At 49.2% G+C, this 9,221-nt stretch overlaps 1 protein-coding gene across 1 annotated transcript in view; it reads left to right on the top strand.

Moving 5' to 3' along the window:
* The first annotated feature begins 2,618 nt into the window (after positions 1-2,618).
* ANXA11 (annexin A11) overlaps positions 2,619-9,221 on the top strand; it is a 41,104-nt gene continuing 34,501 nt past the window's right edge. The window contains exon 1 of the mRNA XM_067710378.1: positions 2,619-2,847. The gene's annotated coding sequence lies outside the window, so the exon portion shown is untranslated. The remainder of the gene's footprint in view (positions 2,848-9,221) is intronic.

Genomic DNA, 9,221 nt, shown 5'->3' with positions numbered 1-9,221 from the left:
AATTAAAGGAATAGATAACTTTTAAAAAAGAATTAACATGATTTTAAAAATTAGAAGGATATTCATTGCAAAGTCTGGCAAGACTGATCAGAAGACTTTCTGCACTCCGGTCTCTCACCTGCGTCTCACTTACCCATCCTTTTTGCAAGCCTCTATTGTGTGGGGGATTTACAATTTAATTTTTTCTCCATTGAAGAAGAGCTGTGTTTAGAGCAAAGGGATTTTCTTTCGCACCTCTTCCTGTGGCACCTAGCATAGGGCCGGTCACGTTGGCTGGGTCACGCTGGCTGTATTCAACCATTGTCAGTTGAATGAATCGATGTAAGAAAGATGACAGTACTGTACTACTCTAAAGCTCTACAGCACTTGACCTTTTTACAAGGCACTTACTTTCCCTTCTTTTGATGTTTGCATCAACCCTGAGCAACAATGAAGCAGAGGTTACTTTCCAGATTTGTATAGATTGTTTTGAAAATTTTATAGGCGAGAAAACCAAGGTTTGGAGAACGCATCGCGTGCGAGTGTCAGAATGGGAACCAGAACCCAAACACCAAATCTAGAGTCATTTCCCCCACGTGGTGTTCCTACCGAGTCATAAAAAGCACAGTGGTAGCTATTCACCATTCTGGCCTAGAGGGTCTCAGTTCCAAGGCAGAAAAGTTTGTGCTACAAATAGAAGGAATTCCACCCTAAATGATTTGTTTATTATCTTTTAAAGTGGTATTTCAAGAAGCGTTCGCTCAGCCACGAGAAAAATGAGCCATTCAAAGAAGCTCGCTTTTGCTGCTGCGGGGCAGCAGGGAACGCTGCAGGGCGTGGGTGCAGGGTGTTAAGGCAAAAGAAAGGGCTGGGTGAGTGCCAGGTGACCTTCCCGGACGAAACCCCCAGCCCAGAGAGAGCGCCCGGTAACAGAAGCCCCCCGGAACGCCGCCAGTTCGGTCGGGGGCTTCACACTGGCGCCTGCTCCTGTGCCGCCGCAGGCGTCCCCACCCGAGTAACAACAACCCTGGGAGAGACGCCTTGTGCCTCTGACCCTCCGCTCTTCTTCAGCTCCGGGGCGCGTTTCCTCCGAGCAGCTCCCGAGCCTTTGGCCTGAGTTTCATCCTCCCCCGCCCAGTCATCTCCAAAAAATGCAGTCCAGTCCCGAGAAAGAGCCGCGCCTTGGGGGAGGTAGGGGTGTTGGAGAGGCTGCGGAAGATGACTGGATCCCCAGGGTTCGTAGCTGGGCTGCGGCCAAGGCTGCCGCAGGGCACGGCTTGCGTCCAGCCCCCGCACGCTGGCCTCCTCTGCAGCCCACCGCACCCGGCCCAGTCCCGCTCCTTGCACTATTAAAACGCAAGCTGGACCAACAGTTTTTTTTCTTTTTTTTTGAACAGCCTCAAACGGGCAACAATCTAAAAGTCCTTTCGTAAAGAGCTAAGTAATTAAGAATGGTGACGCACAAGACTGCTAGTATTATGCAGTGTTAAGGAAGAACCAAGTTGATCCAGGTGCGCTTGCATGCAAAGACCCTCCAAGATCTAGTGAGTAAAAAAGCGCGTTGCAGAAAAATACAGCAACACCGTTTTGTAGACAGTACATCTACGTAATGTAGGAAAGCCAAGCCTAAAAGTGGGCTGGGGGAATGAAGAGTGAATCTGTTTTTTAAAAATATTTAATATATAATATCAATATAAATAAATATATTCATATATTGCGTAGGTGTCCTTTTTTCAAAAAAATAAACTTTATTTTTTAGAATAGTTTTAGATTTACAAAAAAGTTCAAATAGAGTTCTCATAAACTCCAGTTTCTGCTATTACTATCTTTTATTAGCATGGTGTTTTACTACAACGAATGAGCCAATATTGATGCGTTATTATTAATTAAACTCCATACTTTATTCAGATGTCCTTAGTTTTTAGCTAATGCCCTTTTTCCAGGATCCCATCCAGGATACCACGCTACATTTAGTTTTCGCATCTCCTCGGGCTTCTCTTGGCTGTGACAGTGTGTGTCTCAGACTTTCCTTGGTTTTGATGCCCTTGACAATTTTGAGGAGTACTGGTCAAGTTTTCCGTAAAATATCCCTGAACTGGGATTTGTCTCATGTTTTTCTCACGATTAAACTGTGATTATGTATACTTGTGAGGAAGACCACAATCGGTACATACTATCACTGTTGATTTAACATTCTTGATGTTGACCTTGATCATCTGGCTAAGGTAGGTGGTCGCGGTTTCTGCACTACAAAGCTACTCTCCCACCCCCATCTCCATTTCCATACTGTTATGTCACCTTTTTAACGTAGAGAGGGTCACCTTTTTAATGTACACAGTCACTAAGTAAGGTACACTGGGCTGGAGGGGGCTTGGGTAAATCCCCTCCCCACGAGTGCGGCGCAGGGCAGGACCGGTCGCGGGAGGCGGTGGGGAGAACTGGCTCCGCGCCTACCTCCAGGCGACTGCTGTATCCTCCTCCCGCGACAGAAGGCCCTTTAGCTTCCTTCCCCTGCTCGGGGAGGATGCTCGCAGCCTGCGGGCCCAGGGCAGCCCTAACCTGGGGGCGGGGCCGAGCGCAGACCACGCCCCTAGGGCCCGCCCCGCCCTGGCGCACGCGGCTCCGCCCCGGGGCGCGTTGGGGCGGCGGGAGAGGGGAGTTTTCCGCCCAACGGCTCCTCCTCCAGACCCTCCCTGACTGCTGAGCAGCTCGCGGGTACCGAGTGCCCAGCGAGCCCCGAGAGCGGGAGTGGCACATAACTCGAGGCTGGTCCGAGGTGCTGCGCCTGGGACGCCCGGAGAGAGAGCCGCTGCTGCCCGCGTCCCCGTTCGCCCCTCGCGGTCCCCCACCCCGGTGGCCAGTGGCTAGGTGAGTGAGGGCTCCCCGGCCTGCTGGGGGCAAGGGACGGGGCGGTGGCAGGGTTACGCGGCCCCCGCCGGAAGGCCCCGGACTGTTCCTCGCCCCCTCCCGGTCCGGCCCTGCGGCTTCCTGGTTACACGGCGTGTAACCGTAAGGGGGCAGGTGTCGGGCTGGTCCCGGACGGGCTGAGTCAGCCTGGCTGCCCAGCTCGGTCAACGGCGGGGAGCCCTCCCTGTGGGGTGGGGGGTGCACAGGCGGGGCCCACAGTGGCCAGGGCCACGTGATTGTGCTGCTCCGCCGGAGTCTGGGGCTCAGGGCCTGGGCCGGATTGGGACCGGGTGAACCTGCGACAAGAAGGCGACTGGCTGGTGTGGGGATGGCCGGTGGCCACGGCCCCTCTGACCCCGTTGAGTTCTCGGGAGTGTGTGTACCCTTCTGGGAAGGGCTTATGTTGAGGAGAGCTAGCAGAGGAGGCTGCCTTCAGGAACTTTCCTCCGGAACTGGAAAGACGGAAATTCCTGGGAGCTGCTAGTTGGAGTTGATTTGCAAGGCACTCTGTTTGAGAGAATGCGGGATCTATCCCAGGTGCTGTGTTCACCTGTGTGTTTACCTTCGCTGCCTTTCCTCCATTTCAACCTTGAGCTACAGTTTCAGGGAGGGATTCTTGACTTTTACCTCCCGCTGGGCTCTACCCAGTCCCCTGAAGATTTAAAAATGTAGAAACGCATCTGTTGGCCTGAAGGAGAGCTGTGCAGTTCATCAGCTTGCGACTTTGGGGAGAAGCTAAGCTAGACAGTTCTAGCCCAAGCTGGGAACAGTTTGCCTGGCACATTTCTGTCCCTGCCCCTCTAATCAGTGACCTTTCTTCGGAGATTGGGTGTTTTAGGACAGACCTGGGGGATCTGTGGTAGCCCGCCGCTCTGCCTTCCCTCCCTGCCGTCACTTTGCTCCCTGCTGCTTTGACCTGGGCATGGAGTGGCCCTGTGAGGGGTGAGCCTCTGCCCTGCCCCACGGCAGGGACAAAAGTTTACAGGGCAGTGCCAGGCTGAGTCCAGGAGCTGGACAGGTAGGGCGTGCTATCTTGCTCCCCCCCACCCCGGACTGGCTCTCATTATACTCCTCCATTCCTTCCTTGTTTCAGTCAGTTGTTGGGGATTCCAGGAGGATTAACAGGGCCCCTTCCCTCAAGGCACTCTTCATGCTACTGGGTGTTCCCTGCCAGGAGAGGCCAGGTGAGGTGCCAGGGCTATTTGTTGCCCTGGCGTGGGGTGCTCACTACCTTGGGCTCCTGCATCCCTCCCGAATCTCACCTCTTACTGGTCTCTATGCCTTCATTTCCTCATCTTTAAAGTGGGGGTAGTAATAATACCTACCTCACAGGGTTATGGTGAGGATTAAATGAGTTAATATACTTAATAACCATACAGCTCAGGCACTGATCTGAACAGGTGGTGACTGGTGCACCATACCCTTGTGTCGCAGGATAGACGTAAAGCTTACAGCAGGGCCTGGCGCATGAGTAATCATCTGGAAGAGTCAACAGTAATAATAACAATAGCTATCATTCCCTTCGTGCCCTGAAGGGCCGAGTTGAATTACTCTCCTTCTGACCTGTTCCTCTGTCATAGCTCATGCTGTTCTGCCCTCCTTCTCCCAGTTCTGCGTGTTATTCACCACCCTCCTGGGAGCCATCCAGGTGCCTGGAGCAGGAAGGGACAAGACATGCTGTGAGCCCATGCAGCCCTCCTCCACTCTTTTGGTATCACTTCTCAAAACTCGCCTTGGAGTAATAATTATATGGCCACAAGTCTTCTCTCTGCCCCGTCTTCTGTGTCTGGAGGGTGGGGGGTATTTCTCACTCGTCTCTTGGTCTCACAGCATCCAGAAGGGACCTTGCTGAATGTCGGTACTCAGTAGATATTAGCTAAGTGAAAGAGGCAGGCCAGGGAAGTAAAGTTTCCCTGTTCTTAAAATGTTTGACTTTGGAAGCTGAATTTGGATAGGCCAAAAAAACCCAACAACTTGGGAGAGTGAGATGGAAGTGAGTCCAGACTGAGAGGCGGGCCTAGGAACTGGCTGAGAGGCCAAGTGGGAGTCGCCTTGGACTCCTTTATGTCTCCAGGGCAAGGATGGTAGTCAGGGCTCATCCTGGATTGCTGCACCTAAGATCCATTAGTGATGCCTTGGCCACATGATTTTGGGAGGATGGGTAGTTTGAGGTGGTAGGAGTGAGAATTGAGCCAGAATAGGTGAGTGTGGGTTTTTCTTGGGAATTCACTTGGGCGGGGAGGGGAAACCCTGTGTGGGCAGGAGGTGAACGTAGAAATGAAATCTGTGCCGAGTGCTGGATGTTCAGAGGACCCAGGGTCTTTGTGGAGCTCCCCTTCCTTCCTGCTCCTTCCTCTTCTCAGCTGCCGTCTTTTCCCTCCCGCTAAGCCTGAAGCAAGTCCCTGATACTTGCCCCATGAGGACCACTGGAGGAAGATTCTGTGTATAGGTGTATTTTACAATCACAGCCAAGCAAACAGACTCAGGTTTCTCTGAGTTTTTCTCCTCAGCACCCTGTGAGCCCATTGCCTGCAGAACATCAGGAATCTGAGGGCTACCTAAATAGAAAAGCTCTTAGGGGAAATGAAGACACCAAAGTTTCCTTGTTGGGAATTTGCATTTTTAAAAGGAGTTGTGAAATTCATGGTGCTTTCTAATAACCCTGAAACCATACCATATTAAGCCTACTGACCCTGAGCCCGGGTACCCCATGAAATAAAGGTCTGATTTCACGTGGTGGTTTGTATTTGGGAGAATCCTGACAGTGCAACATGTACAGTGACTTGAACCACAGCTGGCTTTGCTCCTGATGTGAGAAAGTAACAGGTGAGGCCAATGGAGGGGTGAGGAGACAGAGTTCTCATCCGTGCTTGGTATCCTGGGACAAGCCACATAGCCACACAGAGTCCCAGAGTTCTGGGTGGTAAAATGCCTACCTCACGTGGTGGTTTGCACAATCTGGTGAGGCGATGTTTGCAAAAGGGGTTTGAGATCAGTTAGGGGGTGGTAATGGCAGTGTTGATATCTTCGTTGTGTGCCTGCGAGGAATCTTGAAGCTGGGAGTGGAGTGTGCAGATGGCAGGTAGCTGACTCCTGGTTCTGTGATCTCTGAGTGTCTAGTCTTCCAGGGGCTTGTGCTCCTGAAGGTCCCACTGCCTTAGCAGAAAAAAAGGGGGAGGAATCACTCCTGAAATTGAGAGGGAAGTCAGGAGCCCCCAGCCTCTTACAGCTGTAGCTGGGGAGAGACTGGCTTAGAGGACAGCGTGAGGGACGAGGAGAAACTCAGAGGCTGATAACAGGGAGCCAGAGGGAGTATATGGCAGATTAAGCCTGGGGAGTGGCATCCCTGGGGGAAAAGGTGTGTATGTGGGGGGCTGGTGATAGCAGACATCAGCTTGCTGTGTCCACCTAAAAGGTCACGGCTATTTTAGGAAGCGGGTGACAAGGGATATTTCTATTGAACTCAGTGTTAGTGAGTATCCACTGTTTGCCTAGCCCTGTGCTGGGAGCACAAAAGCAGAGGCCACCCCTACCCGCCCTAGGTTGTCCCCTGCCTGTTCTGTAGTATAGATGTAAAGTAATTTATTCAACCTTTCCCCCATTGCTGGGTATGGAGACTGTTGACTGTTTTTATAGTTTGAAATGATGTTGGAGTAAACAATCTATAAAATCCTGTTTGGAATGTCACTGAATGTTTTATTTATAAGGAAGAGTTCACATTTTTATGATATTAAGTTTTCCAAATCAGGGACAGATTACAGGCCTTGTGATGTAGAATGTCTTCATTAGATATTAAGAATAGGATTCTAATTGGATATGCTGGAGATATATATATATCTCATAAAATATATGTCATATAATTTGGAAATTATTTGTAAATAATTTTTTTTATTCCTACCTTTTTTCCTGTTTGTTGGTCATTCATTTCAACCTTTATTGTTACTCATTTCTTTTTACTTCTGGCTTATTTTGTTGCTCTACTTCTATTTTATTTATTTATTTTTATTATTTTTTTGTGTGGTACGCGGGCCTCTCACTGTTGTGACCTCTCCCGCTGCAGAGCACAGGCTCCTGACGCGCAGGCTCAGCGGCCATGGCTCACGGGCCCAGCCACTCCGCGGCATGTGGGATCCTCCCGGACCGGGGCACGAACCTGCGTGCCCCGCATCGGCAGGCAGACCCCCAACCACTGCGCCACCAGGGAAGCCCTGTTGCTCTACTTTTAACATCTAAATTGGTTCATTTATTTTTAGTGTTTTATTTTAATTAAAAAAGTATATAAAGCTCAGCGTTTTCCTCTGAGTACAACTCTAGCCAATGGGCCTTTGTATGAAATGCTCACCTTTCCATTGCTTTCTAGTACTCTGTAGATCAGTTTTGATCCAAGAATTTTTTAGAAGGCAACGTCCTGAATTTTTGAGTAAGTTTTGTGGGGGGTATGGTCATATTTTAATGTTGACTGCTAGTTTTATTGAGTGAATGTGCTCAGCAAAATCTCTTGTTGGACTGTATTAAGATTTTCTTTGTGGCCAGCTACACAATCAATGTGAAAAGGTTTCATGGACGTGTACTCTCTGTGGGATACAGACTTCAGATATATCTGTGATCTTGAGGTTGCCCTCTGCATCCCTGCTTATTGAATCTGTTTTTTGAGTCAAGCTCAACTTATATTTGTCTTGGATTTATGAATTTGGCATGCATGTTTGGTGTATACAGGTTTATCAAGCTTACCTTTGTGGATTGTACCTTTTGTCTTTTGCTTATTCAATGCTTTTGGCCTTTGGCCTTAAATTCTGTATTAACTCTTTTAGGAGCATATATCGCCAAGAATCTGGGAGAATCCCTTCTTCTTTACAGTCCTAAAATTAGTAACTAAGTGCATTTTATAGGACAGTAAGTGAAAGCCTCAGAAATTTGGAGGCAGGCGTCAGTCAGGGAGGGGGTAAGCCGCATCCTTTAGTTTCCACTCAGACTCATGCAGAGCAGGTAGTTATCAGACTGCCCCAGCTTGCTTCTGAGTCAGGATTACTGTGAGCTCCCCCTCCTTGCCTGTCCCAGTGGCCCCCATGATAGCCAGGTTTTAGGAGGGATGGATAAAAGGAGATATGTCTGCAACGCCCAGGGATGGGCCTGAGTACCACTCCTCTGCCTTTGTGTTTGGTTCCCCCCCATCCCTTAGGTCCAAGGAGGTGGACAGCTGTGACTCGCAATTACATTTCCTTCCTCATCTGAAGCGGCAAGGCGTACTTTCTGTTTTCCCCAAGGGATATGACAAAAAAGTACACAAAAATGTCCCAGGGCCAAATGTCAGGTATAAAGACTTGGGCCACAAGTTTTACACTCGTTTCTATGCTTGTGTTTTAAGTCACATAAACTATTTCAAGGGACTAGAATGGCCTAAGCCCTGTTGTACCATGGATTCCTAGGGGGTAGTTTTCCAAGTCTTGTGTTTCCAGATGGCTGAGAAATGGTTGGAAAAAACCCTCAGTTTGCAGAGGCAGGATTATTGGAAAGTCCTCAACATGTTTTTAATATTAATATTTCCACTTCTGGTTTGTCTTTGTGTTTACCTAGTATGTCTTTGCCTTAATTTTTAACTTTTCTTTCTCGTTTAAAAAAAAAAAGTGTTTCTCTTGTAATCAGCACGTGACTGGGGTTCGGGGACATGGCAGAAGGCAGTGATAATAGCAACAAACCGAATTTGGTCATTTCTGTCTTTGGTAGAGAATTCAGACTGTTTGCATACCAGATAGTCTTGATTTTATTTCTTGTGTCTTGTTTTCCGTTTATTATTTACTATAATTGGATGTTGTTTCTTTCCTGATTTCTGCTGTCTGGGTTAAGTTTCTCATCATTCCTCTTCCTTCCTCTTCCCCACCCACTTGCATTAGGATTCAGGTTTGGCCATGATTTAAGAGAGGAGTTTCTCGATCTCCAGAAATTGGAGTCCAGAGTTAATAAGTGTCTGTTCCATGAGGTTGTCCAGGCACGAGGCTTCTTATGAAAATTTGCTCCCAGCATTCTTCAGGGCTTTGGTTTACAACCTTGAGCATGTTTAAGAATAACTGGCAAGGTTTGTTAAAACACGGATTCCTGGGCCCCACCCCTAAAGGTTCTGATTTAGGGGGTCTGTGGTGAGGCCCGAGAAATTTCCTTTATGACAGGCACCCAGGTTGTGCTGATTCGACCAGTCTGGGGACCACACTTGGGCAGTGTTGCTCTGGGTGCTTCCCTTACCTGCAAGGCCCAGGACAGCTGACTCCCTGACAGGGCCCTGCCTTGCTGCCAGGGAGGCCTGGAAACATGGTCCTTGTTTGGGGCTGCCATGTGCCAGG

This window comes from Pseudorca crassidens, chromosome 16 (genome assembly GCF_039906515.1).
Source record: "Pseudorca crassidens isolate mPseCra1 chromosome 16, mPseCra1.hap1, whole genome shotgun sequence".
Taxonomy (NCBI): Eukaryota; Metazoa; Chordata; class Mammalia; order Artiodactyla; family Delphinidae; genus Pseudorca; species Pseudorca crassidens.
The sequence above is the reverse complement of the archived record's forward strand: the minus strand, read 5'-3'. Positions and strand labels throughout refer to the sequence as shown.